The sequence below is a fragment of the Daktulosphaira vitifoliae genome, unplaced genomic scaffold (assembly GCF_025091365.1).
Source record: "Daktulosphaira vitifoliae isolate Bord-2020 unplaced genomic scaffold, ASM2509136v1 Scaffold_141, whole genome shotgun sequence".
Taxonomy (NCBI): domain Eukaryota; kingdom Metazoa; phylum Arthropoda; class Insecta; order Hemiptera; family Phylloxeridae; genus Daktulosphaira; species Daktulosphaira vitifoliae.
In genome coordinates this window covers 1,093-23,236 of record NW_026099709.1, presented here as the reverse complement: position 1 = coordinate 23,236, position 22,144 = coordinate 1,093, and the positions used below count along the sequence as shown (strand labels likewise).

Below are 22,144 nucleotides of genomic sequence, written 5' to 3'. Positions count from 1 at the left end.
ACTGTACTAATGCTTTATAGTTAATTTTGAGGTCTGTAGGTTGTTATTTAAAGGACGATTTCGAGGAAGAAGAATGAGTGACATTTAGAACAGTTTATAAATGTTTGACATGAAATATATCAAGAGAACATTCTTAGAAGGATAGCTTGGATTAAAAAGTTTTTAGTAAACATATTACGATAAATGATGGTTTTAATTCGGTAAAATAGTTTCAAACAAAGAAACTTGTTTATACATTACTAAATGATTTAATTATACTTACCTCACATTATAGTTCTTTTAATGTTGTTTTGTACAGTTGATTCATATTTTTTATATGTAGTAATTAATATTTTATTTCATTATCAATATTCAATGTTTAGTTAAGTTATATATTTTTCAAGTTTTCAAAATTTATTCATCGTTGAAATATAAGATAAACTCGTTACACAGATTTTGGAAACAAATAAAAAAAATAATTTTAAAACAGTTTATTTAACAATATTTTCACATTTATTTACTAAAAATTAGGTAAGCTTTAGTTTTTAAGTTTTAAAACATTGTTAAATGAAGTTTATACGAACTTGAATTTTTTGTTTACTTGTCAATTTGTCAAAAACGAGGAAATTTAATAGTCGTAGGTTTAAGAATAATAGGTGGGGGCGTGTTTACACGTAGGCGGTGCTCAGCTGAGATGGCACATGGTTATTACCGAGGCAGTGTGCTTTAAACTTTGGTAGTGACGCCCGTCCGTCGCAACCGTTCGAAAGTCTGTTTTACGGTCCAAAATTCGAAATACCATTAAATCACGTGCTACGGAAATTTAACCTTCGGTGTTTTCTCATCCAATTAAGTTGCGATGTTGTTATTCAGGTATGTTTAAAATATTTAAATAAAAATAATTGTTAGCAACTTGACTGTACAAAATCAAAAAAAGAAATATGTATACACGTGCCGTAAGTGAATAATAAAACAAAATTAATAGGATTAAAGTTTATCTTGTACATCATGCACTTTACTTGGATGAATAATTTGTGGTTTAAGTGAAATAAAATCCGAATGCATCAATGAAACCTTAAAAGTCAATGTAAAATATAAAATGATAGTCTAATACGCTTTGAAGTGGAATTGAATAAAAGATTGGACGTATTTTCGAGCTTAATAAAATTAAAACTAAGAGATATTTATTTAAAGTAAATCATATTTAAAAGACAACATTCTAGCATTGAATTTTTTTGATGTAATAATATAAATAAGTAATAATACGTTTGCCAAGTTGAAGCGGACTGTAGATTTTTTTATTATAATGTAAATTTGTTTTAATTTAATAATACTTCTATTAATGTATAATTTAATGAACATTTTATCATAATAATGTTCAACCAAATTAACCTTGAATTAGAATATTAACATAAATATTAAAAATATTAACTACAGTTTTGTTTATATTTATGAAAAACTAAGAAATATAAAATAATAATATGAAACAAGTATATTTTATTATTGGATNCCAAATTAACCTTGAATTAGAATATTAACATAAAATATTCGATTGGACCTATTTAGCGCTACACTTATTAAAAAAGCTTACAATATTGATAAGAATTACTAGAAAAAATATGTATTATTTCACTAGATAACAGAATAATATTGAAAAATTAACCATTATATAACTTTTTAATTTTTACTTCACTTTTACTGTACGTTTCTTTTTAGTTATTTTAATTTTAAACTATTTTAAAAAGAAATTGTATGTCTTTTTATTAATAAAACGAACTTGTAATATATTATTTTTAGAGATTTAGTTTTCTCAAATAAATTATTACATTATGAAAAATAAAACATAAAAGATCATTGATATAGTTTACTATAACTTCTTAAATAATTGACTACAGTTTTTTTTATATTTATGAAAACTAAGAAATATAAAATAATAATATAAAACAAGTATATTTTATTATTGGATTAAATAAAATATATGACTTAATAAGTTAAAAACTAACTGGTAACTATTAATAGTTTCTTATAATCTTATAGTGCATTGTGGTAATAAATAACATCCAGTAACTAAATTATATTTTTACAGTCTATGTTATATTTTATATCAATAATAAAATATATATTTTCTTATTTAAAAACATATTTTTTAATATTTAAAGTTAATACATATTAAAGAGTTTTTTAAAGACATTTAATCAACTATTAGGGTTTTAGTTAAAAAAAAAGATTTTTTTTATTATTTAAATCATGTTATTTGGATATAATAATATATAACAATTAATTTATTACATTAGAGGTGTTTTTCTGAGTTTTATAACTGATAATAATTTAAATTTTCTATTATTTTTTATCTCAATATATTACAAAGTATTAAAAACTTATTAACTCTTTAAATTTATAGAAATTTGACTTTTTTCATATTAAACTTCAAAGTTACAAGAGTTTTTAAATGTAAAATGTAAAGAAATTTCATGGTTTACATAATAATTTTTTTCATTAAATTTTATTTTATTTAATTTGTTTTAGAATTCTTTCGGAATGTATTTTTTGTTATTATTTACTCTCTATTACAATTTTATTCGTTTAAGACACATTTGAACTATCTGAAAAAATATATTTGTCTATTGAATAACCAAGAAATTACATTTTTTTTTGTAACACGGCTTTTGTAACAAAAGGTCTTATCAACCCTTTGTCCTAAAAAAATGTCATTGTGATTCCCATATGTTAGTTTGTTAAAAAAATTGTCTTATTATAAAATTATGCCAAGCAATTTTAAGCGAAAACTGTGTTGAAATGTCATCATTCATCATGCTTGATGACAGTAGTAGCAGGAAAATTCAATTTAAACAATCTTTATAGTGACAAACCTTTTGGAGTTAGGTGAGCTATGCCTTTGTACTTACAATTTTCGTATTAGTATAAAAAAAAGATGAAAAAGAAAAAATAACAGTAAGCATTTATTGATGAGTTAAGTTTTTCATTTTCATTTTTACTGTTTACAAGAATAGTATGATTTATCTTTATTCGACGTAACCACTTTTGGGTACTGTTATAATAAAAAATAATAACAATGAATACCTTATGAAAGACCTATACAGAGTGATCGCTTGAGGATAAGACACTCTAGAAACTATTGTAAATGTTAAATTTTTGTAAAGAATGATATTGTTTGATTTAAAAACTCTATAATAATATGTAGCGAAATAATTTTTTTCATTAATTCAAACACAAAAGCCTAAACTTTAATTTTCTTAAATGGAAATCCTTATTTTTGGTTTGATTATATGATAAAAAAAAAATGTTCAAAAAATTTTATTCTTAAAATATTTTGTCTGACAAACCGTTTGTGTTTTAAAATTTTATAAGTATTTGGATTTTAAATGGAAAATCATTATATTGTGTTTTCATAATACTAATGTCTATTAAAATTCGTTTAAATTATTATCATGATGAACCAAACGGTTCATTAACTAAAAAATATTACAAGAATAAAATCGTTTGAACATTTTTTTCTTACATCTATAAACTATAAACTAAATACGATTTTACTAAATATATCTTAAAAAGAAATAACATTTATAATTATCAAATGAAAATAAGAAGTTGACTGTATATTTTTTTAAATTATTATCAATATTATTGAAGTTAATATTTTTTCATTATTGATAAATCTTAGGGTGATATAGGGAATCGAAAGTTTAAAAGAGATTTAGAAATAACTCATTTTTTTTTCTATAATAATATCTTATTTAATGATGTTATCATTATTAAGAAAATAATATTTATGTAAGAAGGTTGGACAAATCAACAGTTTACATTGATTTTATTGAATTATTCGAATTGATTATAATCTACTACAGCTACTAAAATAAAAAAATCTAAAACACTAAATTAATTACTGAATAAATTAAGTATTTTATGTTATATCACAAGTAAAATATAATATTATGAGTAGCATAATTGAAAAATTAATGTAAAGCTAACCAATAATAAATTTTCAATTACGGTAGTATTTTAAGGACAACTAAGTGCACCCACACATTTTCGTATCTCAACTTAAAATTTATTTTTTATTAAGCTAAGTGAAATTATTATCGTTAGTATTTATTTTATATGTTTAAAGAAATATTTGATACATAAAATTAGTTGTTTTTGGAAATGCGGCGTGATTTAATTTTGAAAGAGTATGTTTTCATTTGTTATGTATTTATTATTTTTTAACTTAGCTTATTTGTAAACGTTATAATAATAATATTGATAAAGAACTGTTTAGAATAGAATAGAATAGTTTATTTTATTGTTGTACTTTTGTTAATTATTGTATTCCAACAATTACACCAATTTAATGTGTTACTGTGCTTATGAACACTCAATTTCTTTTTAATGAATTAAATGATTTAATGAATGTTTTGCATTTATAACAACTAAGCAACGTGATATTCTTAGAAAAAATTCGATATATTCAATTTTTAAGCTAATTGTTCTAAATTTATAACTCTTAAGAATATACTAATATTAATGAATAATGCGAAAATTTTAGTTACTTTAATTTAGAATGTATGCACTTCATGCTTTTTAATGATACCGGTTCTTATGAAAATTGTACTGTATCTCTCAAGGGAACATTGTTGAATGAGATTAACACTTTTTCAGAATGAAAAAGAAATGTCCTGTGAAACACAACGTACATTTTTTAGTGTTGTCCCAAAAGCGCTGTATTAGGGTCTTATGAATGCTTTAGTGTAGAGGGATTTCCTTCTATTGTAAATAAGGTACAAAAAATGTGTGCACGATGTTGTTAGTTTATCGTGCTAGAGTCACTTGCAATTTATTAATATTGCGACTGCATATAACCAAACCATATATAATCATATAAACACCATAATATGGTTTTAATGAAGTTAATTAAAAATTAATATTAATCATATTGAATTTACTTCATTAAAATTTACTTACACACGTTATACATAATTGTATTTATTTATTTATAATTAATACGCCGAATATAGAAAACTGAGCTTCAGAAAATATATCGTGTTAATACGTACCTTAAAATTAGAGCAGAGTCGTTTTAAAATGTATAATATGTTATCAAAATTTTTAAAAGAGATAGATTTTCATAAAACTGTGTACTCAATTAGGATACAAAGAAAATTAAATTCTTGCTTACATATTAATTATATGGATTAATCAATCAATTAACATATACACTAGGTTTTTAAATTATATTTATTATCAATTATTAAGTATTCATTAAATTTATCTATGGTTAATATGGTATTTTATTAAATAGAAAGCATTACTCTGTTTAAATTATATTTTTACTAGTTAGTTTTTTGCGCCTAGCCTTTACAGTGAAAAAAATTTATAGTTACGACCGAAAATAATGTTTAATTTATTGACGAAATAATTGTATAGTTAGGAGAATTATTTATTTAATTGAGCCAATTATAAAAATAGTTAGATACATTTATTTTAGTAATTCCAACTAGATATAATAGTTTTCCCATTTATATGAGTTAATTATTCTATGATAATTTTGTCGCTATATTAACAAATTGTTAATAGCTATAAAATAGATTTTACCGTGTAACTAGTCTGTATAAAAGTTTTATTTAAAAAAACATTTTTAAAATAACAGTTTAATTTCATCATTTAAAAGTAGATTACTTTTTAAAATACTAACATTACCTTCAAAATATTTTATTGCATATTTGAAGATGTCATAATGTTAAAATAAAAGCCTGTAATAAAAAATAGCTTTATTATAAAACTTATTGTTGATGTTGTTTGACACCATTTTACATTGAAAAAACTGTTGAGTTGAAACAACCATTTGAAAAGTTACCCTAACCAAAAAACATAGTTAATATAGTTTGAAAACTAAATAATATACATTGTTCAAATCTATGACTAACAACTATAATTAACTCGTATGTCATCTATATTTTAGTTAATCAAAGTATAAAAGAGCAATTAAATGTATTTAGTAATTTCAAGAAGATTACTATAGTTGTGCCAAATATAATTTATTCAACTATTTTAGTAAGGTTTTTCTCTACGACGCATTGGGTCGCGGGTTCTAATCTTGTTCCGTGTCTCTTTATTTCACATGATTTTCGGTATACTCTCGATGACCGGCCGTCAATCCTCAGCTTTGTTATAAATTATATAAAATATCCATAAAAGGATATTTGTGTATATTTTATACATATATAATATAAAGTTTATCATTTAAAAAAAGAGTAAAAAACTTAGAGACTTTTTAAGAGAGGAATGTACTTCTTTTATGGTTTGGTAAGTTTAACTTGATGACAGTTTATAAACTATAACTGCAAGTTTGTATAATTTGAAATTCTTAATATGTATTGTTCAACATAATTTTGCTAGAAACAATCCTTAATACTTTTGTAAAAACGTTTTGTTTTACCAAGAAACTGTACCTGGTTTTGTTATCCTAGATTATCGTTTATCGTTGAAAATCCAGCACAGATTAGATGCTTTTTATTGAGTCTCCTTTAGAATAATAAGTAGACACAAATATGGGGTTATACATCGGATTAAAATTAAAAGTTTTTACGGATAACCGATGGGATGCGTTAAGTATATAGTTTTAACAAGTTTTTTTGATATTTTTTTAATACTTAGAATCAAAAGAAGAGTTTAAAGTTCTTTTACAGTATAGCTTTACTCAAAAGTAATATTATGATGTCGAAAAGAGACATTTTTTTTTTCTAGAGCAGTCATCAGATTGCCCTTCGTAACTTAATTATTAAGCTTAGGTAGTGAAAACGGAAACGTGGTTTAAATTAGAGAGCTGAACTCTTTGTCTATAGAAGATTATAATTATACGTTGAAATTTTACTCTTTTAATTAAGATGGATGGAACAATTTTTTTAAAAGATGAAAAAAGCTTTTTAATTATTATTATTTTATGTAGTTTCTCTGATTGGAATTTACATTATAAAGTTATATAATCGTTATTTGTTTTTTTATTTCCCAGTATTATACTAATCTTTTTGTTACGTTATGTTATTTAAAACAATAATATAAGAAGTAGATATTTATAGAGTATAATTAAAAAATGTAAATAAAATAAATAAAATAATTTAATGTAGTAATTTAAAAGTTTTGAATTTCACTAGACAAATATTGTTTTCATTTAAGTTTAATTATAAGACACGAAATTATCACGAGTGTTATTATTTAAAGTTTTAAAAATTTAATTTTTTTTTCAATATTCTGTTAATAAATTATAAACGAACAGATTTAATTCAAATTTTCATCGATAGATTAAAAAAACTAATACATATTAAATTTATAATAAATTTTTAAATAATTTTCAAAAAATTACAATTTGTGAGGAATACGTATGTAATATAGTACAGAAAGAGTAAATATTGGTATATTCACGATAAAATATATTGTTAACTTGGCAATGGCTAAAGAAAAGTGTTTTTTCCCCTTTTGGTACTTACACTGTTTTATTTTAACAAACACTTGTTTACATATCAATAACTTTTAAATTTTTACTGAAAAATTCTTCTTACAGAGAAGTGAAGCGAGCTTAACTCATTGTTGCCATATTCGTCATTATTATAATATCTCCCTACAAACACCGTTGTTAATTTATCCTCTTGTAAAGGTTCCCCTTAGGTTTTACAAGCCATTCAGTCGTTCAATTACCTTTTGGGAATTTATCATTCGGACATCGCCTTGGCGGCAGTAAATAAATCTGGCATCGATGCACATCCGACGTGATGTGTTATGGGATGTCTTTTTGCGGTTCAACCAAAAACGAATCCCGCGGGGTTAACTATTTTGCTTTCACTTGATATACGTCTTCAATTTTGCGACACTCTCCTCCCCATCAGAGCTACCCAAAATTTACTCAGGCCATCCTTCACGGTAACTTGACGCACAAAGGAACCAGAATGTGACGTGGTGACGTCGTCCTATTACTGTCAATAGAACTGTTTTCCTCGCGTATGTACAAACACTTTGCACGAACTTTGTCGATACTGGTGGTGGTTGAACAATGTTCAATTAGTGAGCGACTTCGTTTGTGGCTCTTGTTTTGTCCGCACGAATGACAGAAAACTCTGCAAAACGGCACCGGAATGCCTTACAATTCACAATCAAATCAAATACATATTATTTCCGACGACTACTTCTAATACAATAGACAAACAACAAAAAAACTAGGCAATACAATTCCAAATTAATTCTCGACCGACTTGCAAAAATAATTAAAAATACCTCCAGCTCTACACTGAGCGCACTGAAAGTTCTATACAGAGCTATTAGAAATACATCACACATTGATATGATTTGCTAAACCCAAAGTAGTTCATCATATTTATTTTATTTTTAATTATTTTTTCCCCGTCGTGTCATTGTGCGAGCCGCCGAGTTACGCCAATAACTAGAGGACGAAAAAACTTCGCGACAATGGGAATGGCGATCCTTTTAACGAGTCAAGAAAAAGTTCGTTAATTGAGAGAACGATAACAACTTAATAACGGCCAACGGTTGAATGAACTGAGTTCCGAAGGGTGTGCTCCTTGCCGTTGCTGAATACTCAAATGCTCATATAAATCTCGTCGAGAAAAAAATCCGACTGCATTTTTTCACATTCTTTGGTGGATTATTTTTATACAGGGTGAAACACAGAGGCTTTTATGGCATAAAGTCACGTTTCTTTTGGTCGATATTCCAAGGTAGCATTTATAATCAAAAGTCGTCTGTTATAAATAAAAATCATCGATATTCGGACGTAAAAAAATACGTTTGAACATTGTCTAAAAGTATCAGAATTACTTAATTTTAAAACTATTAATTTTAACATTCAAACACTTTTATGAATAATACTAAGAATACAAAAGAAAAAGTTTTGTTACATAACGTTCTTAAATCTTTAAGTGCGTATTGTTAAACAATAATTGTACTTCCCTTCACCCTATATGCATCAATAGTGTTTTATTATTACTCTTACAATATTAAAAAAATTTTAACACTGGCTTTTTTCAGTTTTATTTATTGCCCCAGAAGTTCGAGAAAAAAATTTAATCAGCATCATCCAGAGTTTAATTCGGTTATAAAGATATAAGTTTTTGATTCCGACCTTTTTTCTCCTCCCTTACAGTTGATTTTGTTTTGTTTTTTATTTTGTTGGCAACTAAACCGAATTTTTTCATCGCCATCGGTCTGTCTACGGGTTATTACGTGGCCTTTTCACCGCTGGCTGGTAATAAATAATATTTCTCAAATCCAACCATTCACAATGATAATAATATGGGCCCGGTCAAATAATTCATATTTACTTAACAATAATAAACTATATTAAGCAAGTTAAAAGTTTTCCGTGTTTCAAACGCCTGAAAGCAATATTTAAACGACTAAGTTTGCGCGAAAGTCAATTCCATTTCCGTCTGGAATGACGTTTCGAATTATTATTATCTGGACATAGTTTATCTTAAAAAATAGCTGTATTAAACTATTTCACACGGGAATTATTCTATAGGCGTGCGCAGAAAGTCAAGTCGAGGCAGCAAATATATAACAAAGTATGATAGCTTTTAAATCTTTTAAAGTCTAAAATTAAATTGGCATTTATTCTTTAAGTACCAATTTAATAAATTTAGAACAAAAGCACTATTTGATGTCTCTATACGCACACCTATGAATTATTTATTAAATATCTGTAGATTAATCATTCAATTATTATATTATGATATATGAATAGTAATATAGATGTGGTTTATATTTAATTTCTGCACTTAATTGTATCCACCACTGCGTAAGAAAAATGAGAATATAACATTAATTTTTTAATAGATAACACGTTAAAAATTTTACAAAATTAATTATTTTTATTTCATTTATTGTATTAGGAAACGGCGAAAACAATCAATTTTGACATTTTAATCATTTAAAAATGAATAACTTAACAAGATGATTATATATTAAATTATAAACATTTAAAAACGGTAATATATCAGTTTGTAAGTTGTATCATAAACTATAATACATTCCAGTATTGATTTATTGATTTGTTTGATATATTATTTTAAATATAAACCATTAAAAATTTATTTTAAAATATTATTTCTATGAATATTGTTTATATTATATTATAGTTTTAAATAATTTTACCGAGTTATTTTAAAATATATTAGTTTTTCATTGCAAGCGAGTTAGTTGTTATAATCTCAATATAACTAAAAAAAGCTCCCGCAAATCATAGTAACATACAATCAATAAAGATAGAATGTTTAATTTTTAAAATTAAAACGTTTAATGTATACTTACTTTTCATTGGAAAAATATTTAAAAAATGTTAAGTTAAAATTTAAATTCCATTGTGTGTGACCAGTAATTTTCTACGTTGGATCATTTTCTAACATTTAATCTATTCGAATATGTTTGTTTTCATAAAAAAAAAACGGTTCACGTATAAAGGATTACGAACATATCTAAAAAATATTTAACCACTTATAAATAGATAAATAACTCTTAAGATATAACTTAGTAGACTTATGTTAATGGTTTTATAACCATTTATAATAAATGTGACTAGCAAGTTTATTCACTTTTTTGAAAATATATGATATCTAATAAAAAAAAAGTGGTCTTATCTATTTTATATTATAACTATAGACGAAATTTATGGAGAAAATTTGAATAACTAGTGACATGCAGTCAAATGAAATATAAACATATCAATGAAAATTTAGCGTAATATTAATGGGATCAATGTAATATTAATTATCATAAGAATATTTCATTAATATTTACATATATATATATATATTATACTATTAATTATTAGTAAAATATTCTTATATTATAAAAAAAAAAAATAAAAATAATAATTTTATTAAGAAATTTTTTTGTTTTGTTTAATATATTTTGCAATCCTACACACATAGAAATCAGCAGTTAATTTAACAATAATTGATGTTAATGTTATACACATCTGAACATCGTTTTTGAGCTAAGGATCTCTTGCAGTTAAAATAACATCAGAGTTAGATTAGAAATTCATAAGCGTTAATTGTATGCATTCACATGAGTTTGGTGTTGTTTTATTGACAGTATATTTTAAAATAATTATAGGTTAGTTTTAAGTTTAATTCTACTTGTAGTATTGATTTAATGTAAATATTAATTCAATTCAAAGAAATATGCAGTAAAGATATGTTAAAATATAAAGATCATTAAAACCATAAAAAAAATGACGTCCTGGTGTTGTGTATATATTCCACAACACCCATAATTTTAGACTTAACCTGTTACAAGTTAGTTATTTCTAGTCAAATAATATCTAAATTTATCAACTATGTACTGAAATATTACAACGAATAAAAAATGTGCATATGCATTATTGCTATAATGTCTGGGCTCAAAATTAAGTATAAATAAAACTGATATCATATGTTACGTATCGATAAATATTATATAAATCAGTAGTGGGGATTGTCCATTACTCGCGATTGCGGTCAACGGCACACACGTCAATAACAATTATATTGTTTCTCAATAAAGACTTATTTTCTATTTGATGTTGCTTTAATATTAAAAATACAACATGATATATTAATATAAATTTTAAAACCTGAAATAAGATAAGTATCAAGTTGTAAGTTTGATAAAATGTATAATCTTCAATGTTTGTTAATAACTATAATTTTAAATATTTCATAATTATTGAGATTGATTAATCTTCATTTTACTAAGTTTATAAAATGTGAATTCATATTTATAATTAAATATTAAAATATCGTCATTTTATCAATATACATAAAATATTAATGATTAAATTTTAATAATATTTAAATATTCGTCAATATATGTTCAATGACAGTTGATGTGTGGGACGAAAACTTAGTTTAGACAACACAGTTTCACAAAAACGTGTGTATACTACTTAAATATGTTTCCTATTAAATACATAGTTTAATAAAAATTAACTATGTTCATTGTTTTTATATATTATTCTACTTAATTGGGTGAATATTTTAATGGAATATACTTCTAAACTACTAGAGAGCATTTGCTTTGAAATATATATTCTAGAGAGTATCATTTCTTTCTATCACTTTCATCCTGATAGGATTAATAAAACACGAGATATATGATTCGCAAATGCTTAGGTTTTTGTTATCTTAATGACAATTTAAATTTGAAAAAGCTATAAATTAAATTCTCAATTAATAAATAATAAGAGGCAAATTTCTTATGTGAAATTTAAAATCCATAAATAATAATTTTTCGTGTAATAATAACTATAGGGGTGTTCATAATATACAATAAGACTATTTATTGTGTGTGTAGATAATGGATTTTGTAAAGCGACGTAATTATATTTATAGTTGTTCATTAAATTCGGATTAGCAATATAAACAATGTTTTAAAAAGCTTTGTCTTCAATTATTTGACTATGCAATAAAATGTGATGTCAAAAGGGGTTTTAAACGCCTTGTAAGTATTGTAATTAATTGTACTTATAATAAGATATTCTGCTAAAATGATATTTCTTTAATTGTTACAACTAGCAACTTAATCGTCTTGGTTTAATTTTTACGGAGATTAAAACTTTTACTTTTTTATTTTTATATTTTTCGAGAAACTATAATATCCATTTGTATTGAGTTGTACAAAGCACGTCTGACTTGTATACATGATCTTTTTTATTTTACATTATATATTCAACAGAATAGTATCTTTACCTATCTCATACGTCGTCGGTCTATTTCAAAATGGATATAATATTTTTCCTATGTTTGTTTTAAGTCGTTCTCTTTTTTCGCTTTTTATATTTGTATAAATATACATTTCGCAAAACATCAAACTTGCTGAAAATTAAATTTTTTACTCTAGTTTTTATCTTTTTTAACTGAATATATATATAATTTAATGACTATTTATTATACACGCGTACCCAAAATAAGTACACTTAAAAATACCTTAAAAGGCAGTTTTAAAAACAATATATTTTAAATATATATATATAAATATTTATATTCAGTATCCCACCATGATTTACTAATTTGACATTTTTTAATATTGACTACTATTGCGCCCTAGAAATTTAAGGTAAGAATAAACGTAGTATTGTCGTGTGAGTCTCTTGCAGGTTTAGGTACAAAGATGAAGAATCCATAGAATCAGCAGTTTACTTTCCTAGTTGCTACGAATGCCTAAGAACTCTATAATAATTTTTAAAAGTTCTGCAGAATATAATAAGTATAGTAACGGTCGACTGTTGTTTATTTTGTTTTTTAGCTTGTTTCACATTCGACTGATCTGCTTGAGATAAATAATAATAACAATAATAAATTTTTAGTATTAACATTACCAATAATCTAATTTTTCTATTTTTACTTGTAGAATATTGCCAGCAGATTTTAAACCTTAATATCAACTTGTTAAGAATGTGCATCTTCAAAGTGATGTTTTGGATAGTAGTGATTTTATTATTCACATCAAATGGTAAGTCTTTGTATTTTCTACTTGAATAATATAGTATATGTCACCCGATTGATTGATATAATACCTGAGTTTGTTTAAAACAATGTTTCGTGATTGAAATTTATTCAGAGAAACGGTTGTAAATTAAAGGTGGTCTCTGTTGTAGTTTTGTTTATTTCACACTTCAAGGCTGACTTCTCAAACTTAGTTGTTACTTTTGAGCTTATACATTTTTAACTATGTCACAGAATGTCTACAAAATATTAAATTAACTATAAATAGTTTTACAGTATCAAAGAAGAATAAATGATTTACTTATTCATACAGAAGAGAAATGCGCGTTTTGTATAATGTAGCTTTGACCTTATTTTAGTAAGTACAACAATTGAACAACTTATTGAAAAAGGTGTCCAATTTGATTTTTTTTTTTTTGCGAAACGCGTCGGTTTTCAATGTAATTATAACTATTTTTTACATGAAATTTTGTTAAAATGTTATCCTTGATAACGTATAATAATTTACTATAGCTATCTAACATAATTATGTTTGATATTTTAATCAATCAAATTGTTTCTATGTTAATTCTATTAAAATAAATATTGATTTTATTAAATGTGTTATATTAAATACTCAAAAAAAATTGTTGAGCATAATTTTTCTTAAAACAAAAACAAATATATACTTTTTGAAATTTTTGTTAAAACAAAGTCCTAATTTTGAAAAAAAATAAATTATTTTACGAACAAATTTAATGATAATAAATAAGAATAATTAAAATATGCTTATAAAATCGAAATTTGGAGTTGGGTTCTTATTCAAGTGAGTTATTAAATTTGATAATTAACATAAAAATGTATATACATTTATTTTTTATAGGCATATTGTCAAAGTTGCATTTTATAGAAAAATGTAAACGTGGAAAATTTTATTTCTAGGAAAGTTTGGCTCTTAAATTTATCTGGGAAAATAATTTGTGCTTGGATATTGTTATGTAAACATTTATATTGAAATTATGACTTATACAGAATACAGACATAAATTATTACTTTTTCATAGCTTAAAAAAATTGAGTTAGGTTTGATACTTCTGGACGTGCTTCACTTGCGATTCTCATTCTATTTTATTAGATATTTATGACATGTATAATGAATTTAATCATTAGCAATTTTATTATTTATCAAAATAAATAACGTTTCAAATAAATATTGTTTGTTATTGCAATAGTTATTCAATTTATTTATAAACACTTAAATTTGTAAATTTCACATCGGGATATCATGTTAACACTAAATGATCAGTAAATTTCAAAAGTAAAGCGGCCTATTTAGTTAGATCAAGACGTCGTGCTATGATTTGTAGGTACTTAGGTTCGATTTCATAGTACTGGACTATGTAGGTTTTCCCATCATCTTTGTCAGAAGCATTAGTTTTATTTAAATTACCGTTTCATGTTTAAATTTAATTCGTTTTACAAAATAAGATCAATCAATCTGAGATATTTTTTAGAAATTGTTTGTCTTGAATATTTAATACGTCTAGTATTATCGAAATTTCTTTTAAAGTGAAACTTACATATTATCACTACTCTGGAAAAACACGTCAATCGTCCCCAAATTGATGTTACAGTTTTCCCTCTGTTTTTTTTTTTTGTATGTTGTATACTATATAGTATTGTTCTTTGTTGTAAATTAGGTTTTTCCTACCTCGACAACAATGTCAACACAGGCATCTCATCTCACCTATAACATGAACCCAAACAAGTAATACAACTATTAAAATGTTTACTGTTTGTACGTAATGTATTTATTCTCTGGAATAAATGCGTCTCCTCGATTAAAATCTCGCACAAGTAACAAAATGACAGGTATAAAACATCAAAACTGTGACATACCGCATATTATCATTTATTTGACCTGTATGTGTACATGTGTAATTTGTTTAATTATAAGAATATTTGAACACTACAAACATGCGAACACACTGCAACAGAAGGGTTACAATAATAAACGTTTGGCATTATTTTGACTAAGATCGGAGAATGGCCAATTAAATAAACAGCTTGAGACAAGTTTTTAGTAAAAAGATTTGATATTACTGACAGATGCGGTCGTCATTGTACGGACAGGCTATGGAATAGCAGCCGAGGTATCTTCTTTAGACAATACTACGCGGCCTCACTCTTTTTCACTTACCCACTGATTTACCGTGGCTGTTTGAGTAGAGAGAGATAATATGCAAGAAAACGGGTAACCTAAAAAGAGAAAGTTATGGTAAGCAATGGTTGTAGCAATTAAATTATTCGGATTGAGACTTCTGGTCGGGCGGAATATTGCGGGGAACCACTTAACATGGCGGCGGCAACGGCTTCAAGTTTTATTATTAATTTCCGACCAGCTATTGCGTGCCCGCAACAGATGTTGGCGGAAGACGTCTGTTAGATATTTGGATATTTCGGCGAGCGCTTTGAAGAAACCGAAGAAAAACCGTCTGTTTTTCTACCGTTAAATGCTAAATGGGTATTTAATGTCATTTTAATTAAAATGCGCTAATTGAGACACTAAGTAAATATCATTAATTTATAGCCGATAGGGTTTATTGAGAGTAATCGATTTCATAATTACACAATGTACAGCATTTTATCTTATGGCTTACTATAAAGAATTAAGTTTAATTTAATTTTTAGAATAATGAATACAACGCGACTATTATTTAAAAAAATTTAATTTCAGAAATAGTAGTTTTAAATTATTTATTGTTTAAAAATGTATTTAAACAGAAATAAAAAAATAGGGACTAGAACTATAGTTTTTTATATGTTGACGTTCGGGGTCGCGTTCTAAAAAAATGTATTTTAAATATATAGTCTGATACTTGAAAATTAGATTCCGAACTCGATTAATTAAAAGTTAATTTAAACATAGGCTTGAGAGGTGTTCTTAGGAATTTTATTGAATAACAATTTTTTTATTAATTTCTTCAAAATATTTTTATCATAGGGAAAATTCTATCCCACATATATCTATATAAGAACACTCATGTTCTATATATTTTACAAGGAAGTTCTTAAATTCTTAATATCAGAAAAAAGTTGTGAGCTACTCAAAAATTCGGAAAATCATTTGCATTATTTCTTAAAAATATTTGTTTAGGAAGTAAGGAAATAAAAATTAGCTCCTCTAATATTACAAAACTACCCTCTGCTTATGAAGAAGGTAGATGAGAAACATTTATTTTGGTGTGTAGGAGTATTAAAAAAATTAATGTTATATTATAAGTCATTTTATAAAATTATATAAGACCTTAATTTTGAATTGTTTTGGTTCGGTAGAGGTTCTGATTTTCTAAATATAAAAATTCCTATTTCAATTTGGGTTCTAAATATTTATGATGTTCTGGACTAAGGACCGGATTTATTAGGTTCTGTTTCCATTCTCTGGATAAAACAAACTAGTCATATTACAGATGATAATTTTTTTATTGGTTGAAGCTAAAACAATTACCGATTTCAGCAATACATATGAAACAATTATAAAAAAAAATGAAAAAATGTTCAATAAAACTAAAAGGTAACATCTAAATTCTAAATCTTAATACAAATAGTTACCAAAAACGACGAATAGCACAGGCTTTAATTGGAAGTGAAACAGAAAACTGAATACAATGATAAGTACTTCTATTTTTTTAGACTAATTTTAAGACGGCGTTTATTATAGGCAATTCTACTGCATTTATGATTACAATCCTCAACCCATAAGTGTTGCTTTTGGAAACAACATATGTCTAATAACAAATGTCTCATTTGAGATTTTTTTTGTAAAATGGTTAATTTTAATCTGTAATATTTTTGCACTCATGCTTTAGTTTAAATTTTAATTACATAGTATTATTTTGTTTATTATATCGTATTGGCTATTAAGTATAATATCCTCTTGTTGGCTAGACTATTGGACATTTCAAAAGATTTATTAAAACTGGTTAAGTTTTCTTCATAGATTTCCTTAATTGTTGTCACAATAAGTCGGAAAAGTTAGTATACAGCTAATAAACTATATAGTTTCGGGGTGTTACAATACAAGACAAATAAATTCAACTCGACTGAGTTTATCGAACGTTATTGTTCCTTTAATAAATTTGATTATGTATATCGTATTGATTGTACAAAGGACAAGAAGCTGTTATAAGACACACGATTGCACAAAGCTAATTCACTTTTGTCTATGTCCTTATCAGTAATATTGGCCTACGTGTTGAAAATAATAAATTACGTGGCTAAACAATACATTTCTAATACAAAACCATAATAAAAGAAAACTATTAAACAATGGTAAATTAATAATTTAATCAAATATGACATATGTGTAATACTTCTCTTTAATTAAAATAAGTGAAAAATCAGCTAGGTTATGGTTAATTTTATGTATTAACATGTTTATGATCCCTCATATTTAAGTACTGCTAAATATTTATTATTACCTCATAATTTAGTTAAGAACTTCATCCGACATTAATGGTACAATTATTAATATAAAAATCTATTGCATTCATACTTCTAATAACAATTGAATGTGATTTATGTAACACTATTTAATCACGTATATCCAAGTTACACAAGTAAATCAATTTAGTCATATAAAAACGATTTTGGCCTTAGTTTTACAACATACATGTACTTTCATGCAAGGTTCTTTTTATAAAGTAAAATATTTCCTTTTTGTCAAATCTTAGCGTCTAAGACGTGACAACGGTAACCATATTATTATTATATTTTTTCTTCGTGGCGGTTCAAGAAAAAAAAATTATGTGGAATCCAACCGTTCGAGGTATAACTTTTCAGATTGAGATATATAAGAGAAAAGTTTTTAACTATATTGTCTAAAGGAAAAATATAATGCGTATTAAACCCTGTAGTATTTTATTCCCTACTATTTTACATTGGATCCGTTGGTATCTATATGCTCATATACATGTCATATACACTATTTTCATGCACAGTATTCAAAGTTTCATAGGCACTCATGTTTACACTTTTTCTATGTGTTTTTTGGCGTAAACCTGGTTTTTAGCAGTATATTTCAGTCACTTTTATTTTTCCCAAAATTTGGTAATTTTTGCATTAACATTTATTACGAACAATATTGTTTTTAGTTAAAATCAATAAGGAGAACGCGAGGAGTTAATAACAAACGATGATTAATGACTTCTATGAACGCTACTTCAGGGTCTTGTAAAAACAAAAATATTCCATTCTCCATCGACTGGCCCGTTGTCATGTCACACACTTGAAAAAACAACGAAAAAAAAAATAATACCGATATATTGGTGTGAAGTGTAAGAAATTGATATGTTTGGGGACTTTGGGAAAACTAGATGCGGTTGACAACCAGATAAGACGCGAGCTATCACGATATCAATAGAGGATGTTTTTCATCGTATGAAAAGTGAAATCTCTGCTACACTACTACTTACAACATAAACGAGAGTAAATACACTAGCTAATGGTAGAGAAGTGGAATAGTTGTCGTTCTTATTCAACCGCGTAAAGATAATTCACTTTAAAATATCATGACATATACTCGTGTATTTTATTGTGTATGTAATGAATTTGTTTTATAAGAAAACATTTTAATATTTTTAAATTAAAATGTGATATATTTTTATACAGAGTGTTCATTAAGTAAGAAACAGGTCAATTGTTATAAACAATGAAAACAATAGAAACACTTTTTCTTACTGAACACGTTATTACATGTACAGAACGACCAGTAAAAGTTACAATTAGACTAAGTAAACCGTAATTTTTTGATTGTATTATTCCAAATTTGCATTAATTGTAAAAATTATTAAGTTCTTGGAAAATACATTATACTAAAAATAAATCAATTTTTAAGTATAGTTTACTAGGCGTTTCAAAAGAAACACTAGTTTTAAACAATGTTAAAATAATATTTCATTAAATTCCAAAACTTTATCCATGAATTAAGTCAGAGTTACAATAGATGTATAAAAAATATGAAAATTAATCGAAATTGAATTTATACTAAACAATATTAAACCTTATTATATTCATAAAAAAATATGCTTTTATAATCCTTACGTTCCATGGAAATACATTAAATACTTTTCTTGGGATTTTATATTGACTAAATTCAAATGAATAGAAAAACAGAAAACAGCTCAATTGCTCTAGTTTATTTTTATTGTATTTGAAACAGCGAATAATTTTCTTTTTGCTTATTAATAGAAATCCCATTGAGTATTACTGCTTATGGATATCAGATTTATTCTAGAAAAAACGTTTGGAAGATAGTAAAGTACTCTACAGCTTGAATGTATAAATAAATAAATATTCGTAAAAAGTACACTTAAAAATAAATACAAGAAAGAGGTGGAACGTTGAACGATCGTCAAGTTGAGCATAATGTTTATAAGACTAATACTAATGCTCAATCGCATCAGTTTTAATAGGATACAAACTTGATATTTTATGTAAAATGCGCATAATTAAATGTTTATCAAAGTTTTTAAAATCCTTTTTAAATGGTGTGTTAACTTTAATAAACTATTATTAGTCCAAGAATTTTTCATGTTCTAACTTTTTTTTTTTTTAATAATAATAATATACATTTGCTTTACATGTCATAACTTAGGTTGAATGAACTCTCACCTCATATACATGTTTGTTAAAAGTATTATTATACACAAACTTATCAATTTATTATTTGGATGTACAGTGGAAACTGTTACACGTTACGATAACGTTTTCAATCCTTAATTTTAGCGATATGAAATTATCAATTTTTGTTGATAAACTTAATAATATTTTAATATTATGTAATCTATTATGTTTCATTAGTTTATATAACATTTTGATTAATTTTTTGCCGTTAACTAATTACGGGAAAATATATCTCGTAATTTTTTTATAATGTTGCGCTTGAAATCTGTATAATAATCAACGGGAAAGTCAATGGTTCAACTTTGTTAAACTGTTATCTGTTTAAGACTCGGGAACAGTGAACAAATTTGCCCTACTCTTTTAGTTTTTGTTAGTGTCAGTTATGTTCATTAATTAAAACCTCACTTCGATCCTTCAAAATGAAACTTGAGAGTAATTTTTTGACATAAGCTGGTGGTGAAATCGTTTAATAATTGAAACATACAATTGAAAATAGTTAGTAAAAAAGATATTCTTCCTATATTAGAAAATAATTATTATTAATTAAATGAAAGTGTTTTTGATGTACACTCATGAGTCATGGCAGTTAAAAGTGTAATTATTTTAATGTTTTGTCCGTTAATATTCTCTAACACTTTTAAAGTAAAATTCGTTTAAAGTAATCTTCTTATAAGATTTTTACTTTTCTTTCATAAAAATTCCGAACAATAAATAAGAACAATTTCAAAAAACAAAAACTATACAAAACAGGAGTAAACTACAGTCATTTTTGATTTTTGGGCTATTTATGTCATGTCAACATGTTCAATTTTTTCTACAATTAATGTATTAATGTATTATGCGTACAAAAATTTCACAATTTAATAATGACCATCTAAGGAATTTTTCAATTACAAATCCTTTGATTCTAGTTAAACGCTATGGTATGTCATCTTCTGGTGCATTCGCAATATAGACTAGACGAAAGCAGATATTGGGATTTTTATTCCTTCGATTATCGACGTTCAGATTTAAGAGAGAACCACGGAAAAAGTTTTACGACTTAAAAAAAAGCGAAGAAAGTTTCTGGCTGTTTGTGTCCGGACGTGGAATCATCCAATTAGAAGTTAACAAACAACGTCAATGTGGCGTTATCATCGTTCGTTACGTACCATTCCAATTCGATATAATGTGTAAAAGACACGTTATTGGGCTCCTGCACTTTTTCACATTTTATTCTATTGTATCACAATCACATATCACGTTATTAGTACTAAAGAATCTTCACTTTTGATCATCATGATGATGTGATGTGTAGTCTGCAGACGGAATTACAAATGGTAAAAATGTTTCTTATCTGTAAATTTTTGTCGTTAAGAACGAATGAAAAAAAAAACACATTTCTAGTAAAGACGTTCCGGAAGGAAAAAGTTCTGTGCTGACGATAACGAGAACGTTATGTTTTCTTTGCCGTCGACACCGCGAGAATAACACATTCACATAAACACGTGTTTATGAAGACGCCCAGAGATTCCTTTTTTCTCTTCGTTATTCTTATCAGAACGTTTTCATAGGGGAAGTAAATCTTTTGTTGTATTTGTATTTCCTATTAACAGATGAATGCTTGTAAATTATATTGTTCTTATTAACTATATTTTTTGAATTTTTATGATTAAAATATTTTATTTAACATACTTATGAATAAGTTATTTTTCATAATTGCCTTTTTCGATTGCGCCTCTACAATTTTGACGTTTTAAAATAAATATGTGTTTTTATTAAATTAATATACATATGATCGTTAAGTAAAGGACAAGCCAATTGTTACAAACGATGAGAACGATACTTACAGAACACTCTATGTAATACTATTCATATTTTAAACTTCTCAAAAATGTGTTTCTTCTCTTTATTATCGTAAAACGTTTTGAAGATTCACAAAGTTCAATTGTAACATAAGAGTAATAGAGATCTTGTTATACTTGTGGAAAGTATTTTCTATATACATTTGAAACTAATCCATAAATATAATAG

At 25.6% G+C, this 22,144-nt stretch overlaps 1 long non-coding RNA gene across 1 annotated transcript; it reads left to right on the top strand.

The window, feature by feature from the left end:
* The first annotated feature begins 716 nt into the window (after positions 1–716).
* Positions 717–19,238, top strand: LOC126909141 (uncharacterized). Its single transcript, XR_007704943.1, has 3 exons — positions 717–852; positions 13,375–13,476; positions 18,601–19,238. It is a non-coding gene; the product is annotated as an uncharacterized LOC126909141 (long non-coding RNA).
* Positions 19,239–22,144: the final 2,906 nt, after the last annotated feature.